The sequence below is a fragment of the Gymnoscopelus microlampas genome (assembly GCF_963454915.1).
Source record: "Gymnoscopelus microlampas genome assembly, chromosome: 19".
Lineage (NCBI taxonomy): Eukaryota > Metazoa > Chordata > Actinopteri > Myctophiformes > Myctophidae > Gymnoscopelus > Gymnoscopelus microlampas.
Genome location: NC_139956.1, coordinates 2,113,961 through 2,133,105, shown reverse-complemented (window position 1 = coordinate 2,133,105; position 19,145 = coordinate 2,113,961).

Here is a 19,145-nt window from a genome sequence, read left to right as displayed (position 1 = left end):
ACCGTGGACCCCCATCTGAAAATATGTTGTGCCAGGGACCCCCATCTGAAAATATGCTGTGCCAGGGACCCCCATCTGAAAATATGCTGTGCCAGGGCCCCCCAGAAGCAAAGATTTTTGTTCAAAGTTTCGCCTTAAAAAAAAAATGATTTAGTGATGTGCACACGTTTTCACAAGATTTTTCAAAAATAGCAGATCTACAAGCTCATTGCGCGGCACTTGGTGCCGCACTATGAGCTTGTAGATCTGCTATTTTTGAATGGCCCAAAGTATAAAATATGGATAAAGGAGTTAAAATGATTGCGACACTGTATTAACTCATTTCGCTGGGGACCCCCTGGTACCCCCCTCACTCTTTAAACCATATTACATCCCACACTCTGAATTTGAGCTGGCTCTTTTGTGTCTCTTACCGGAACCGCTGCCGGCCATCAAATTATTGTCTTATGAATGAGACAAAAACTAAACAATATCCATGAATTCAAGTCTCCACAGGGTGACTAATCCATAGGGGGAAAAAAAGTAATTTTGGGTGAGATATCCCTTTTAATGGGATTTTTTTCATTTTATTTATGAAATACATTAGAAAAATGTTGGAATTGTTTTTAATTGATGAAAAGTTTTGAGTACTTTTACTCCACTACATTTATTTGAAAACTTTAGTTACTAGTTACTTTGTAGATTTTTGATTATTATCACAAAACATACATTAACGGATTAACCACTTCATACAGTATATATATATTTTGGACATTTGAAAATAGCAGATCTACAAGCTACGAGCTTGTAGATCTGCTATTTTCAAATGTTTTTTTTAAATACATTTTAAAACTTGTGAAATACTTTCTACTTTTGGTACATTAAGTACATTTTGACACCAATACTTTTTTTACTTTTGCTCGAGTACATTTTTTTATTTCAGACAGAGTATTTCTATGTTGCAATATTGATACTTTTACTTAAGTAAGAAATGTGAGTACTTTTTCCACCACTGTGAGCCAGCCAGTCTTTGTTGAGTGTGAGTGTGTGTGTGGCTCCAAGCAGCAACACTGCCCCCTCGTGGAGAGGCGCCGCATGTGTCCCTTCAGGATAAGACCCCGTGGTGCAATAAAGCAGTGGTGTAAAGTAACCAAGTACATTTACTTAAGTATTGTACTTGAGTACAATTTTGAGGTATTGCAGCGGGGGCCGGGGCACCTACTTTGAGAAACCCTGCCCTTGGACAGTGGTTCTCCACCTTTTTAGGCTGCGACCCTCCAAAATAATCATATTTGAACTGGGGACCCCCCAAAATAATCATATTTGAACTGGGGACCCCCCAAAATAATCATATTTGAACTGGGGACCCCCCAAAATAATCATATTTGAATAAAAAAAAAAAATAGCAGATGTACGCTACAAGCTCACAACATGAGGCGTTGTGAGCTTGTAGATTGGCTATTTTTTGGGCTATTTTATATTATTTGACAATTTGGCCAATATGTTTGACCTGTTTTTATAGTATTTTGTTGATGTTGAGTTTGATGATTACTTTTCATGTAGTAATTGTGTTTTTTGGTATTAAAAAGGTCTTAAAAGTCCTGTCAGGGGACCCCCACCCCCAAAATCATGTGGGGACCCCCCCTGGGGGTCCAGACCCACAGGTTGAGAACCACTGGCCTAGGAAACAGGGAGGGGTGGGGCTATAAGAGTCCTCTAATGGTCGGCCCCTCCCCCTCTCTCAAACACAAATGTTTGAGACCCAGCTGTGTTGTTTGGAAATAAAACAACTCTTATAGTGAAATAAACAAGTCATTGTGTAAAATTATTCCACATGGACCTTGAGTAGAGTTATATCAGTGTTTACCAGGCTGTTAAAACACACTGTGTGACCAGACTGAGGAAACATTATCTCCATCCAAATGAAACATGTGAGTTTTCTACAGGTGTGTTAGCTACTTAGCTTAGCTAATGAACTGCTTAGCGTTAAGGAATTGATGACATTGCGTGTAATTTCACTTTTATTTGACTTGGTAAAAAAAGCGACAACTAGTGAGAATGAAGCCTGCTGTTTGAAATGACTATGAACAGTGTTTGTTTTAGCCCTAAAACATGACCGTCATATCATGAGTCATGTATTAACTTCAACCTGGTGTTTGCACTTTCTTCATTTACGGCCCGTACATCCACATAAATGTTCAGATCTCAAATATAAAGTGCTTACCACATGGCCACGGATGTTACAATTATGTACAGGTCCTCAGAAGTACCCGTGTCTTCCGTATTGTTTAATAAATAGCATTTTAATCCGGTCAGTGGCCATTTTTTCTGGCTTTCGCCATGTGCTTTAAACCATGTGACCCTATCGGTTGGGAGATGTATTGCACTCTTGTAACTCTATGAGGAAAATGGCCACCGATCGGATTAAAATGCTATTTATTAAACAATATGGAAGATACGGGTACTTTTGAGAGCTTGCACATAATTATAACATCCGTGGCCATGTGGTAAGCACTTTATATTTGAAATGTGAACGTTTATGTAGATGTACAGGTTGTAAATGGAGAAAATGCAAACACCAGATTGAAGTTAATCCATGACGGTCAGTGCTGTAAGTAAGTACATGTACTCAAGTACTACATACTCAATACATTCACTTCTACTCCACAGCATCTCAGAGATAGATATTGTAGGCTACTTTTACTCAATGTGTGTGTGTGTGTGTGTGTGTGTGTGTGTGTGTGTGTGTGTGTGTGTGTGTGTGTGTGTGTGTGTGTATTAAAAAATAGATCTACAAGTTCACAACGTGTGAGCTTGCATTCTTGATATTTTTTATACATTTTGAAACCTTTAAAGAGACATTTCTGCATAATGAGTACTTATACTTTGGTACTTTGAGCTATTTTTTAATTGGAATCCTGATTTCTTTTGGTGCTATTTTTGAATTGGAAAAGTAGCTTTTATTTAATTTCCAATGCATTTACTTACTTATGTCAACTTTATGAACTTAAATACAATACGTTGGACATAAAAAAGACAATAGAATTTTAATACTAGTTATTTAAGCTACTAATATAGACTGAAGTAATTAAAGCGGGTCATGTTTGCATGTTTAGAATCATAACAGCTGAAATCAATAATATATCAGTATTCTGATATTAACCTGCGGGCCGCATTAACCCTTGAAGCCCTGAAGAAGCATCTGTGTCACTTTTTGATTTGAGCTAAAAAGCATTATTTTACACTTTGGCTATTCAAAAATAGCAGATCTACAAGCTCATAGCGCGGCACTCGGTGCCGCGCTATGAGCTTGTAGATCTGCTATTTTTTTTAAATCGTGAAAATGTGTGCAAATCTATTAATATATATTGTTTTAAAGCAAAAATGTTTTACTTCAATCTTTGCTTTTGGGGGTCCCTGGAACATATATTTTTAGATGGGGGTCCGTGGCCAAATACACGTCTTTTTTGGGGGGTACTTGACATGGAAAAAAGAACCGCTGATATTATGGCGACATACGTTTTTTCAAAAAACTGTTGAATCCCCCAGAAGCAAAGATTTGAGTTACAAATGTTCGCTTTTCTAACTCAAATCTCAAGATTTGCAAAAAAAATAACGATTTAAAAAAAATAGCAGATCTACAAGCTCATAGCGCGGCACCGAGTGCCGCGCTATGAGCTTGTAGATCTGCTATTTTTGAATAGCCAAAGTCTAAAATCTGTAAAGTCTAAAAATGCGACACAGACGCATCCCAGGTCTTAAAGGGTTAAGTGAAGATGAGGGCCGCATGTGGCCCCCGGGCCGCCAGTTGCCCATGTATGTTGTAGTGTAGATGGAGGTTGAGTGAACAGATGGAAATGTCTATTGAAAAGTAACCAGGTTCCGAGTGTTTTTAACAACTTTGTTAGTGGTGTGGTTTGTTAGAGGTAGTGAGGAAGACCGCAGTGCTTATGAGTTAAAAAATGTTTTTGTTTTTTTTACCTAAGTACAAGTATCAATACTGCAATATAGAAATATTCTGTTGCAAGTAAAAGTCCGGAATTCAACATTTACTTGAGTAAAAGTACAAAAGGATTGGCATTACAATGTACTTAAAGTACCAAAAGTAAAGTACTCATTGTGCATAATGTCCCATTTCAAGTTCTCAAATGTATATCAATCTTTTGAAAATAGCAGATCTACAAGCTAACAATGCGTAGCGATGCGACACATTGTGAGCTTGTAGATCGGCTATTTTCAAATGGCCGAAATGCATAATAGGGCTGAAGTGGATGTATGTTTTGTAATAATAATCAAAATTAAAGCTAGTAACTAAAGTTTTCAAATAATTGTAGTGGAGTAAAAGTACAATATTTGCCTATGAGATGTAGTGGAGTATTGGAAAAGTTAAGTACAAATAGTTCAAACAGTGTATCTAGAATGTTACAAAGGGCCACGGCAGCAGATCACATTCCAGCAAAAGTGTGTTGCCTGTGATGTATGAGAAATTAAGGCAAGAGTTACTTAAGGGCTGAGCCATGTAGAATTAATGGACTGCCTTAACTAGAACGCTCCTCCTCAGAGCACAGATTTCCGCCAATCTCCGCCAGGCCGGGTTGTCTACCCAGGGCCCACCATCTTTGGAAGTCAGTCATAGCCACTTGGAATGGGAAAAAAATCTTAACTTTTCAAAGAATGTTAAATGTTTCTATGACATTAATTTTCACTTTTTTTATTCTTTGTTTCTTTGGGGGTTTTATGACCTCAATTACGCCCCAAAAAATCTGAACTTTGAACATTCAGTGGATTTTCTGTGGTTTGGGGTTTTCTGAATAATTAGGCTGAAAAGTAATCCGAGCTTGGCCCTTTGGCAGTGAAGTCACAGCCCATTAATCCTGCCCACTCTCCTCCTCGCCCCTCCCCTATCCTTTCCTTTGGGGGAGGCGGAGCAGAGGCAATGATTGACAGGCAAAATCCCTCAACAGCGACACCCGCAGGCAAAGATTTATTTTTTCATTGCAGTTGAAAAGGCTTTAGAAATGTGAAAGAAAAACATCTGCCATGGATCAATGGAGTGGATTTTTTTAAAACTTTTTATACACATTTGAAGGACCATGACAGAGACTTTTAATGTGTGGTAAAACTGAACGTCATGAAACCTTTAACTAATCTTCTTAAGGAATATTCAGAAAATGACAGTTGATAAAAAACAAAGTTTATATTGTAACGCTGTGGTACTATCACACATGTGTTTTATGTTCAATGACCCTAAACCTCGGGTTAGCTTTGTGCTGCGGCAAGGGAATACATCTGGGCTCAGTGTGTTCGAGCTGGTACCTTGCACATCGTCGCCTCGTCTTTCTAGCTTCCCCGCAGAGAGAAAGAGCGCGGAAAAAAAAAACCTTTAAAAAGTATACTTGAAAAAAATACCTTTAAAAAGTAACAAATCAACAAAACAGTAGTGGCTAGACGTTCTGAGGTCCAGATCCGCCCAAGCCCTTAATGTGATGTTACTTAGCACTGAAATTTTGTTATATTCATGTTTCTACTGTTTTCTGCACCCTCCTGTGAACCGACCCAGGCGGCCTGGACTCTCCTGTGAACCTACCCAGGCTGCCTGCACCTTCCTGTGAACCGACCCAGGCTGCCTGCACCCTCCTGTGAACCGACCCAGGCTGCCTGCACCTTCCTGTGAACCGACCCAGGCTGCCTGCACCCTCCTGTGAACCTACCCAGCCTACACTAAGTCTTTTGAAGAGGAGACTCTGTCTACACCTCCTGTGACTCGTCTCAGCCCGCCTCCGCCTCTCTCTATCCATGGATTTAGGGGGATTCCTCCGCGCCGAGGCCCATCGGGGGGTCCGGTGGTCTCCACCGGCTGTATCGATTCTGATTCATCACAGAATTCCACTTCAGTGTGTCTTGTGTCTTCATTGATGCAGAATCACACGACAGTGAGTCACGACAGTGTTGTATGTGTCTAGGTTGATGCATAGTTTCACGACAGTGCGTTCTGTTTTTTGTATCCCCCATCGATGCTCAACGCCGGTTGGTTTCCGCCGTCGACCTCGGCCCATCGGGGGTTTCCCCTGAAGACGCCTCAAGGTAGGAACCTCTTTAGGGCTGTCACGATTATGACGTTTGACTTGACGCTTGATTAACTGTCGCTTAAATAGTTAAGATTAACTATTTTAATTGCGTCGCAGTAACATTATGAATAAAACTTTGTCTGGCTTTTTTTAGGCTTCGTAAACAAAAGCCGAACTACAAGCTCAAAACGCCTCACGTCGTGATGCGTTTTGAGCGTGTAGTTCGGCTATTTCCACAATGTTTGGAAAATGTTTGAAAATATTATGAACATGTTTCAACATGGAAACGATTATGACTATTATCCCCCAAAAAAGCATTGCGGTTATCTCAAATACTTACGATTATGTAATAATTGTGGCGGTCCTAATTCGGTCCTTTTCCTTTTCCTTTGCTGGATGCTGCAGTTGCTTCATGCTGCAGTTTGTAATGGATGATGCTTGTGGTGTATTTCGTTGGTGTTGAATGCTGACGGACGTATGGAGATGTGGTTAAAGATGTGTGCTCTTTTTTTCAGATTTGTCTTAGAGATGTTGAATCTAGTCTTAGAGACGTTGAATCTAAGACTATGTTGGTAGTGTAGTTGTTGTTTAATTTGGATTCAATATTTATTTTGACATGGCAAATCCAGGTCTCGACCTGGTAATTGGTCCATAAGACCAAAGGTCACTTTTTGGTAGGTACCAAAAAGACACTGTTTGGTAGGTCCCAAAAGTCACTTTTTGGTAGGTACCAAAGGTGACTTTTTTTCTGGCTGGGATGGGGGGGGAACTGTGTAAATCCGGGCCTGGACCTGGTCATCTTAAAGGACAAATTTCAATTTCCAAACCAATGCCACTCGCCCAACTGTGGAGTAAAATCAAAGCAAGGTAACTATACCCCACACACACACAGACACACACACACACACACACACACACACACACACACACACACACACACACACACACACACACACACACACACACACACACACACACACACACACACACCACTTATTGTTTGTATCTAATAATGAGCATTTTTCTTTTTTATGTTTGGTAGCTGTCTTTCAGACGAGGAGAAGCCATTCCGGTACACTTCGGCAAAAAAACAGAAGGCGCATCCTTGGATGTATTCATCACACTGTTCCAGTGCGGTCGTATGGACCAGGTGCTGAAGACGACGAGAGACTATCGCCTAGACATACTAGGCTGTGTCTGTCTGTCTGTCTGCCTGTCTGTCTGTCTCTCACTCTGTCTCTCTGTCTATATGTGTCTCTGTATCTCTGTGTCTGTCTGTCTGTCTCTCTGTCTCTGTCTGTCTGTCTGTCTCTCTGTCTGTGTCTGTCGCTCTGTCTCTCACTCTGGCTGTGTCTGTCTGTCTGTCTGTCTGTCTGTCTGTCTGTCTGTCTGTCTGTCTCTCACTCTGTCTCTCTGTCTATATGTGTCTCTGTATCTCTGTGTCTGTCTGTCTCTCTGTCTGTGTCTGTCGCTCTGTCTCTCACTCTGGCTGTGTGTGTGTGTCTGTCTGTCTGTCTGTCTGTCTGTCTGTCTGTCTGTCTGTCTGTCTCTCTGTGTGTGTCTGTGTCTGTCTCTTTGTCTCTCTGTCTGTCTGTCTGTCTGTCTGTCTGTCTGTCTCTCTTTCTCTCTGTGTCTGTCTGTCTGTCTGTCTGTCTGTCTGTCTGTCTGTCTGTCTGTGTGTCTGTCTGTCTGTCTGTCTGTCTGTCTGTCTGTCTGTCTGTCTGTCTGTCTGTCTGTCTGTCTGTCTGTCTGTCTCTCTCTCTCTCTGTCACTCTGTCTGTCACTCTGTCTGTCTGTCTGTCACTCTGTCTGTCTGTCACTCTGTCTGTCTGTCTGTCTGTCTGTCTGTTTGTCTGTCACTCTGTCTGTCTGTCACTCTGTCTGTCTGTCTGTCTGTCTGTCTGTCTGTCTGTCTGTCTGTCTCTCTGTCTGTCTGTCTCTCTATGTCTGTCTGTCTCTCTATGTCTGTCTGTCTGTGTCTGTCTCTCTGCCTTTCTGTCTGTCTGTCTGTCTGTCTGTCTGTCTGTCTGTCTGTCTGTCTGTCTGTCTGTCTGTCTGTCTCTCTGTCTGTCTGTCTCTCTATGTCTGTCTGTCTGTGTCTGTCTCTCTGCCTTTCACTCTGTCTGTCTGTCTGTCTGTCTGTCTGTCTGTCTGTCTGTCTGTCTGTCTGTCTGTCTGTCTGTCTGTCTGTCTCTCTGTCTCTCACTCTCTCTGTCTGTGTGTTTTGTTTGTGTCTGTCTCACTCTGTTTCTCACTCTGTCTCTCACTCTTTCTGTCTGTCTGTCACTCTGTCTGTCACTCTGTCTGTCACTCTGTCTGTCACTCTGTCTGTCACTCTCTCTATCTGTCTCTCTGTCTGTTTCTGTCTCTCTGTGTCTGTGTGTTCATGTGTTTTATACATATACATGCCGTGTGTCAGCAAAGCAAATGCGTTGGCACCGCAAATAATCCATCTGAGGACATCATCCAGAGGACTCACGCCTTCTCTCTAAGTAAATGAATAACCTGAGCAGGTTTCAATGTCCACCTCTCCTGCAGGAACTAGAGTTGGTGGCCAAATAGACCTGACAAGTTCAACATTGAAGAAGATGACGGCGAGGTGAGACATTTAGCCACAGTACATGTCACGCATGCAGCTGAAGACGCAGATGTTGTGAGCTAGCTCATCAACCGTTTCGCCAGTTGGTACCGGTTGAAGAGCGCTGTGGCCTGGACTCTGCGTCAAGGATCTGCTTCTACAACGCTGCAGAAAAAATATAATGGAGATGTACAGACAGATCCCAGCTGTCAAACGACAATTGTGTAGCGGAAAAGACATGACCAGTCAGAGAAGTCGTCCATTGACAAAGCTTGATCTGATAATCCAAGATGGAGTACTGAGAGTTGGAGGCCATCTCCATGCATCTGTCATGCCAGAGCATGGAAAGCTCCTTCCACCACCTCCTTCTAACACCACCTCCTTCTAACACCACCTCCTTCTAACACCACCTCCTTCTAACACCACCTCCTTCTAACACCACCTCCTTCTAACACCACCTCCTTTTAACACCACCTCCTTCTAACACCACCTCCTTCTAAAACCACCTCCTTCTAACACCACCTCTTTCCACCATGCTTCTGGTATGGCAGATGCATGGAGTAGGCCTCACACCCCAGTACTCCATCTTGGATTATTAGATCAAGCTTTGTCAATGGACGACTTCTCTGACTGATCATGTCTTTTCTGCTGCACAATTGTCGTTTGACAGCTGGTATCTGTCTGTATATCTCCATTTTTTTTTCTGCAGCATTGTAGAAGCAGATCCTTGACACAGAGAATCCAGGCCACAGTGCTCTTAAACCGGTACCAACGGGAGTAATGGTTGATGAGCTTGCTCAAAACATCTGCGTCTTCAGCTACATCTGTGACATGTACTGTGGCTAAATGTCTCACCTCGCTGTCGTCATCTTCAATGTTGAACTTGTCAGGTCTATTTGGCCACCAACTCTAGTTCCTGCACGAGAGGTGGACATTGAAACCAGCTCAGGTTATTCATTTACTTAGAAAGTCTGCAGCGTCCGCACTGGCCGCAACGCTGGTCCCTAGAGCTTCATCCAGGGTGGTCCTGCCAACGTTCCCAGTCTCCTGTGTGGCTCCTTTTACGAAGGTAGGCTGCCAAGATGTCCATGTGGACATGATGGAGGTCATTTGGGGTAGAGCGGCTGAGTTGGATTTGACAGACCAGGAGTGTTGGTGTAGGGAGAGGGCATGGCTGAAGAGCTTTGCACATCACTGACTTCTTGCTGCAGCCCAAGTCAAAACACAGCATACCGCAGTGTGATAGCTGAAGTAAGTCTACAAGTACACCTGACTGGTAGCAATAGCCTGGTTGTGATGTGTAGATGTGATCAATCACGGTGTGCTCTTTGGTCATTGCAGTGGAGATAAGCATTTGTTGAGGCTTTTTTTAAATTACGGGGCCAGGCTCTGCAGAGCAAGGCTCCATTTTGTTATTGGCATTATTTTTCTTCTTCTTCTTCTCTGTGTCTGTCTGTCTGTCTGTCTGTCTGTCTGTCTGTCTGTCTGTCTGTCTGTAGGTGTCACTCACTGTGTCTGTCTGTCACTCTGTCACTCACTGTGTCTGTCACTCTGTCTGTCACTGTGTCTGTCTGTCACTCTGTCTCTCACTGTGTCTGTCACTCTGTCTGTCACTGTGTCTGTCTGTCACTCTGTCTCTCACTGTGTCTGTCTGTCACTCTGTCTCTCACTGTGTCTGTCTGTCACTCTGTCTCTCACTGTGTCTGTCTGTCACTCTGTCTCTCACTGTGTCTGTCTGTCACTCTGTCACTCTGTCTGTCACTGTGTCGGTCTGTCACTCTGTCTGTCACTCTGTGTCTGTCTCTGTTTCTCTGTCTCTGTGTGTTTCTTTGTCTTGGTGGCAAAATAGACCTGACAAGTTCAACATTGAAGAAGATGACGGCGAGGTGAGACATTTAGCCACAGTACATGTCACGCATGCAGCTGAAGACGCAGATGTTGTGAGCTAGCTCATCAACCGTTTCGCCAGTTGGTACCGGTTGAAGAGCGCTGTGGCCTGGACTCTGCGTCAAGGATCTGCTTCTACAACGCTGCAGAAAAAATATAATGGAGAAGTACAGACAGATCCCAGCTGTCAAACGACAATTGTGTAGCGGAAAAGACATGACCAGTCAGAGAAGTCGTCCATTGACAAAGCTTGATCTGATAATCCAAGATGGAGTACTGAGAGTTGGAGGCCATCTCCATGCATCTGTCATGCCAGAGCATGGAAAGCTCCTTCCACCACCTCCTTCTAACACCACCTCCTTCTAACACCACCTCCTTCTAACACCACCTCCTTCTAACACCACCTCCTTCTAACACCACCTCCTTTTAACACCACCTCCTTCTAACACCACCTCCTTCTAAAACCACCTCCTTCTAACACCACCTCTTTCCACCATGCTTCTGGTATGGCAGATGCATGGAGTAGGCCTCACACCCCAGTACTCCATCTTGGATTATTAGATCAAGCTTTGTCAATGGACGACTTCTCTGACTGATCATGTCTTTTCTGCTGCACAATTGTCGTTTGACAGCTGGTATCTGTCTGTATATCTCCATTTTTTTTTCTGCAGCATTGTAGAAGCAGATCCTTGACACAGAGAATCCAGGCCACAGTGCTCTTAAACCGGTACCAACGGGAGTAATGGTTGATGAGCTTGCTCAAAACATCTGCGTCTTCAGCTACATCTGTGACATGTACTGTGGCTAAATGTCTCACCTCGCTGTCGTCATCTTCAATGTTGAACTTGTCAGGTCTATTTGGCCACCAACTCTAGTTCCTGCACGAGAGGTGGACATTGAAACCAGCTCAGGTTATTCATTTACTTAGAAAGTCTGCAGCGTCCGCACTGGCCGCAACGCTGGTCCCTAGAGCTTCATCCAGGGTGGTCCTGCCAACGTTCCCAGTCTCCTGTGTGGCTCCTTTTACGAAGGTAGGCTGCCAAGATGTCCATGTGGACATGATGGAGGTCATTTGGGATAGAGCGGCTGAGTTGGATTTGACAGACCAGGAGTGTTGGTGTAGGGAGAGGGCATGGCTGAAGAGCTTTGCACATCACTGACTTCTTGCTGCAGCCCAAGTCAAAACACAGCATACCGCAGTGTGATAGCTGAAGTAAGTCTACAAGTACACCTGACTGGTAGCAATAGCCTGGTTGTGATGTGTAGATGTGATCAATCACGGTGTGCTCTTTGGTCATTGCAGTGGAGATAAGCATTTGTTGAGGCTTTTTTTAAATTACGGGGCCAGGCTCTGCAGAGCAAGGCTCCATTTTGTTATTGGCATTATTTTTCTTCTTCTTCTTCTCTGTGTCTGTCTGTCTGTCTGTCTGTCTGTCTGTCTGTCTGTCTGTCTGTCGGTGTCACTCACTCTGTCACTCACTGTATCTGTCTGTCACTCACTGTGTCTGTCTGTCTGTCACACTGTGTCTGTCACTCTGTGTCTGTCACTCTCTGTCTGTGTCTGTCTCTGTTTCTCTGTCTCTCTGTCTGTGTCTACCTATCTGTGTCTGTCTCTGTGTCTGTCTCTCTCAGTCTGTCCCTCTCTCTCTCTGTCTGTACGTGTCTGTCTCTCTGTGTCTCTGTCTGCCTGCCTGCCTTTTTTTCTCTCAAGTTCAGTGTTATATGTTTCTATGGCTTATTGTGCATATTACTTATCATTACTTTCTTTTTTCTTTCTGCTTTCACTGGCCCCGTATTATTGCTGTTTGCAGCTATATTTTTTATTTTATGTCTCTCTCTCTCTCTCTTTCTGTCTCTCTGTCTCTCTCTGTCTGTCTGTCTGTCTGTCTGTCTGTCTGTCTGTTTGTGTCTTTTTGTCTGTCTGTCTGTCTGTCTCGCTGTGTCTGCCTGCCTGCCTGCCTGTCTGTCTGTCTGTCTGTCTGTCTGTCTGTCTGTCTGTCTGTATGTGTCTGTCTGTCTGTCTGTTTGTGTCTTTTTGTCTGTCTGTCTGTCTGTCTCGCTGTGTCTGCCTGCCTGCCTGCCTGTCTGTCTGTCTGTCTGTCTGTCTGTCTGTCTGTCTGTCTGTCTGTCTGTCTGTCTGTCTGTCTCTCTCTTTCTGTCTGTCTGTCTGTCTGTCTCTCTGTCTGTCTGTATGTGTCTGTCTGTCTGTCTGTCTGTGTCTGTGTGAAGCCTTCTTGGCCTTAGATCTTTGTCGGAGTTCCTTGGGCTCCCCTCATTAGTGGGGAATCCTGCACACCTGTGTGGGGTGATTGCTCACCCTATATAATGGGGCATGAGCCTTCACTCTGTCTCTTGACATTCTTAACGGCAATCGATTATAGATTAATTGTTAACATCCCTAGTCTCCATCTAAACTTCCTATAAAAACAGTGTGAACAAAACTGTTATGGCAAAAACTACAGGCTAGTGATGCACTTAAAGTTTGGGCTAGGTTGTCGTTTTCAATGTTTTTTTTTTTTATTTTGTAAATTCATGTGACGCGGCGTGTGCTAAAATGAATCGCTGCTACGTAATTTATTGTGACTATTTATTTTCAGTCATGCTACACACCGCCCGTCGCTACTACCGATCGGATGGCTTAGTGCGGTCCTCGGACGGGCGCCGCCGGAGTCGGTCACGGCCCCGGGGAGCGCTCGGAAGTCGCCCTAACTTGACGGGTACCCAGAACTCGAGGCTGTTTTCCGGAGAAAAACAGCCTCGCCGCCGCGGTCCACGGCCGGGGGCGGTGAGTGGCGCGTGGCACCGGGCTCCACGGGGCCCGTTCTCGCCTGCGTCGCTCAGCTGCCGTCCCCCGGCAGGGCCCAAAGGCCTTGTCAAACTCACGGGTACCCAGAACTCGAGTCTCTCCTCCGGAGGGTCGTCGGGGGGTTCAAAGTCCGCAGCCCCGATCCCCGCCTCGGCGGGGCGGTGACCTGCGGCGCCCGGGGGTCCGTCGCCAAGAAAAAACCTCGCCGCGGTCCGCAGCCGGGTGTCGGCAGTGGCGCGTGCCGCCGGGCTCCTCGGGGCCCGGTCGCGCCCGCGTCGCTCAGCTGCCGCTCCTCCGGCCCGGGCCCAAAGGCCTTGTCAAACTCACGGGTACTCAGAACTCGAGGCTCTTCTCCGGAGGGTCGTCGGGGGGTTCAATGTCCGCAGCCCCTATCCCCGCCTCAACTGGGCAAAGCCACTCGGCGGGGCGGTGACCTGCGGCGCCCGGGGGTCCGCCGCGGTCCACGGCCGGGGGCGGTGAGTGGCGTGTGTGGCGCCGGGCTCCACGGGGCCCGTTCTTGCCCGCGTCGCTCAGCTGCCGCTCCCGGCAGGGCCCAAAGGCCAAGAAAAACCTTGCCGCGGTCCGCGGCCGGGTGCGGTGTCGGCAGTGGCGCGTGCCGCCGGGCTCCTCGGGGCTCGGTCGCGCCCGCGTCGCTCAGCCGCCGCTCCTCCGGCCCGGGCCCAAAGGCCTTGTCAAACTCACTTTTACTTTTACTTCCTCTAGATAGTCAAGTTCGGGCGACTTCCGAGCGCTCCACCGGGGCCGTGACCGACTCCGGCGGCGCCCGTCCGAGGACCGCACTAAGCCATCCGATCGGTAGTAGCGACGGGCGGTGTGTAGCATAACTGAAAATAAATAGTCACAATAAATTACGTAGCAGCGATCCATTTTAGCACACGGCGCGTCACATGAATTTACAAAATAAAATAAAAAACATTGAAAACAACAACCTAACACACATCACTCCATAAAAGCCCAAACTTTTAGTGCATCACTAGCCCGTAGCTTTTGCCATAACAGTTTTGTTCACACTGTTTTTAGCGTCTGAGGAGTTGCTGGATCATTTTACTAAGGACCAATTGAATAATATTGCTCAACATTATTCCATAGACATTGACACCAAACGTACAAAAGAAACCATTAAAAGTATCATACGGGCTAACCTGGAAGATTCTGGGGTACTGGTGAAGGAGGGAAGTAAGGGTGGTGAAAAGGCGATGGCTGGGTTAACATTTGAACAACAGAAGGAGCTGTAAATGTTAAAAACAGAACATGAACAGGAGTTGGAAAAATGTTTATTTTATTTTTTAACATTTTATTTGGTGTGAATTATTTTGTGACATTTTTGTGGAATTCTTTGTGACATAATATTGTCACATTTGGCGAGTCTTTATTTGTTTATTTTGTGTGAATTGTTGTGGTATTTTTGTGAAATTTGTGTCATTCTTTCAATTTAATTTTTTTTTAGATAATTTTTTGAGATAATTTTTGATTTTGTGTGAATATCTTTTGTGGCATTTTTGTGAAATGTCTTTGTAGCGTTTTGAGTGGCATTTATGGATGTTTTTGTGAGTTATTTTGTGGCCATTGTCATTTTTGGCGGGAATTTGTTGTGACATTTTGTGGATCTTTTTTGAATTTATTGTGGCATTTTTGTGGCACTTTTTGTGATTTTTTTTTTTGTGAACGATGTGTTTTCACTTGGAAACTGAAGTCATGTGTGGTCTCCACTTTGTCTGCCTTTATTTTAAGTCATGACAAATGGGGGCTCGTCAAAAGAAATGTGGACTTGTTAAAAACAAGTTTGTTCATATGGAGTGGAGTATCACACATGGCAGTAGTTTTTTTTGGAGGGCATTTTTGGTTTAGTTTGATGAAATGGGGAGGTTTAAGTAATCCTTTTTGGGCTTGTTGGGTTGAGGTAAACTGATAACGTAAGCTAAAATTTGGAGTGGCATTAGGTAGAACTGGTTCTCCTCGGGGGGCAGCATTGACAGAGAAAACGCGGGTAGAGCATCCTAAAACCCCCTTCCCTACATCGGCTCGGGATCACGTCTCAGGGTGTCTTGGGGGTCGCTGTGCACCCAGTTGCCTTCCAACCCCTGAGGTTACAGTGAGTAAATACCCCCCGCAAGTATCTGTCTGAAGAGGGGGCAGGGGAGAACTGGTATTTTGAGCCACTCGTTTGGTTATGAAGTTTGCCTCAAGTCTGATACATTTTTGTTTTCTTTGGTATGGCTACCAGTGTACCAGTGAGGTTTTTTTTTTAGATCATTTTTTGAGATTATTTTTGATTTTGTGTGAATTTCTTTTGTGGCATTTTTGTGAAATGTCTTTGTAGCGTTTTGAGTGGCATTTATGGATGTTTTTGTGAGTTATTTTGTGACCATTGTCATTTTTGGGGGGAATTTGTTGTGACATTTTGTGGATCTTTTGTGAATTTATTGTGGCATTTTTGTGGCACTTTTTGTGATTTGTTTTGTGAACGATGTGTTTTCACTTGGACCCCCCCCCCCACCACCTTGATTGGTGGGGGGGCGGGGTCCCCACTCTCGGCCTGCACCTTGTCGTGGTGAGTGGGCTTTAAACCAAGACAGGCCATTTAACCAATTTAAAACCGGGACAGCGTCTGTCTGTCTGTCTGGTATGTATAAAGTGTTTTAAGTGTTTCAGAAAACTCGTAGGGTTTAGAATATTGGTTCTAAAAAATAGCAGATATACAAGCTCGCACACATCTGTTATTTTTTAAGATTTTGGAAAAAAAAGTAGCCTAAGGTTTGGTCTTGATCAAAAAATAATTGAAAACCTCAAAGGGGTATTTATTAAATATAGTATATAATAATAAATAAAAAAATAGCAGATCTACAAGCTCGCGGCACAAAGTGACGCGCTGCAATCATTTTGAGTTTTTAGTTTTTTACATAATTCTTCTCTTCTGGGGGTCCCCGGCACAAAACATGTGCAGATGCTGGTCCACAGGAAAATGCATATAAATTTGGGGGTCCTTGTTTCCAGAACATTGTAAAATGGTGAAAATAGCCGATCTGCAAGCTCACAACACGCCGCATCGGGAGCGTCTCTTGGTAAAAGTTGAAATATAAATGAGAATGAATGTTAACCCTTTAAGACACTCGATGCCGCGCTATGAGCTTGTAGATCTGCTATTTTTTAAGGAAAAAAAACGTGAAAATGTGTGCAAATCTTTGAATGTATATATTTTTAAAGCTAATATTTGTAACTCAAATATTTGCTTCTGGGGGATTCTGCTAATGTCCAAGTTTTTTTGAAAAAAACGTAAACTTTTTCATGTCAAGAGCCCCCAAAATAATATGTAGTTGGCCCCCATCTCAAAACATTTAGTTCCAGGAACCCCCAGAAGGAGTTTGAGTTAAAAAATGTTTGCTTTAAAAGAATATAGGCTATACAGTATATTAACACATTTGCACACATTTTCAAACTGTTCAAAAATAGAAGATCTACAAGCTTGTTTTTGAATAGCCAACGTGTAAAATAATGTTGTTGTTTTGTTTAGCTCAAATCTAAAAATGACCGTTCCAGGTCTTAAAGGGCTAATGTGTGATTTCTTGAACCTGTAAATGAGTCAAAGAGGTATAATACACTGGTATGGCACTCCTGGCTCACTAGGACGGGGTTCAAGTCCCTGCGGTGTCCTGTTGATTGCATTTACAGGCGTCACTTGCTCGTGCTGCGCTGTGAGCTTGTACATCTGCTACTTTTGAATAGCCAACTGTAAAATAAAAAAAATGACTAGATTCTTTCCCGGTTTTAACCCATTCAATCCGTGAGCGCATCTCTGTCACGTTAGATTTCTTTGGGCTATTCAAAAATAGCAGATCTACAAGCTATTAGATGTGAAAACAACACATAACCGACCTACAAGCTATTAGATGTGAAACAACACATAACCGATCTACAAGCTATTAGATGTGAAACGTGTTAATTATGTGTCACTTGACTAATTGTTCAACATTTTGGTCATCTGCATCCACATCAACACATGTACAGCTTTATAAAAACCCACACAGCTACAACAGGCTAAACGATGCGCGGTGTTTGTAGCTGCGTTTGCATTTGGAACCGTTTACCAGTGGTGGAAAAAGTACTCAAACGTTTTACTTAAGTAAAAGTATCAATACTTCAATGTAGAAGTACTCTGTTACAAGTAAAAGGCTGGTGTGCAACATTTGCTTGAGTAAAAGTACAAAAGTATTGGTATGAAAATGTACTTAAAGTACCAAAAGTAAAAGTACAGAAATGTTTGAAAATAGCCGATCTACAAGCTCACAACGCGTCGCATCGTGAGCTTGTAGATCGGCTATTTTCAAATAGCCTATGTATAAAATAGGGCTAAAGTGGTTAATGTATGTTTCATTATATCATAATGTATACCTGAAAAGTAACTAGTAACTAAAGTTTTCAAATCATTTTTGTGGAGGGTAAAAGTACAATATTTGCCTCTGAGATGTTTTAAAGAAAATAAAATCTTTTGAAAATATCAGATCTACAAGTTCACGATGTGTTGCATCTACTATTTTCAAATGGCCAAAATGTATATGAGCCATTCTACCAAATTGGTTAAAATTCAGAGTTGGAAATTGTGTGAAATTTTAATTCTATTTTGGAAAAACTTTGACCATATTCACGTTGCACCAGATCTAAGGGACACATATTTAGTAAAAGTACAGTCAATTATCATATTGTATTTTCATAATCTTTTGGAATATCTTTCCTCTCCCAGAATTTGTCACTACCGAAACATGTAGAATTACCTTAGAATAAAGATACTTATATGAATGTATTAATTTATTTTTTCATCCTCCCCTGTACAGACTATTTCTAAAAACTAATGTAGGTGGTTTCTACAATTAACATTACATTAAAATGAATATTTTAGCAGATTTTGTAATATTGAATTCTTAAGATTTATCAAAATTAAATGCTATATTTCTTTGTAAAATGTATAAAGTTGATTATATTGATTTCAGAATTAATGATAGTTGAAATTACACATACACCTAACCAATCATTATCATAAAATATTGGCTGATAACTCACTATCTTTGATTTTTGACAAAATAACTGGTGTTTCGGTTGTGACTGCACTATTTCGGTAGTGACTGTATTGTTACGGTAGTGACCATAGTATTTTGCTTACAAGGCTGTGCCATAGTCACTTAACATTTTTTGCTAAACATTCATTGTTGACATAACACATACACCTAACCAATCATTATCATAAAATATTGGTTGATAACTCACTATCTTTGATTTTTGACAACATAACTGGTGTTTCGGTAGTGACTGTATTGTTACGGTAGTGACCATAGTATTTTGTTTACAAGGCGGTGCCATAGTCACTTAACTCTTTTAGCTAAATATTCACTCATAACAATGTTATGAGTGAATATGTTTGCTTTATGTTAGAAATATAATGAAAAATTATCAATAAAATATATTAATTCATTATTGAAGCAATAACAATAGGTTTCATCTTCCATATAAATGTATTTGGAAGGTCAAACAATATTTGCAATTAATATTGAAATGAAGTATTTTGTAACTGAAACACTTGACTAAAACATTTACAAGTCACTTGAGCATGCATCAATATTTTCACAGATTTGGCTTTTCGAACAATGCTTTAGACACTGCTGGGCTTCTTTGGACATGCCTCTGAGTGACTTTCTCAGGTGGATGGATTAAGATGATGACCGTGTCCATGTTGCACAGTACCATATATTGTCCTCCATTCGCAGCTGTAAAAGAAGCGTGGATGGATTGTGGATAGTACAAATAAGTTGATGCA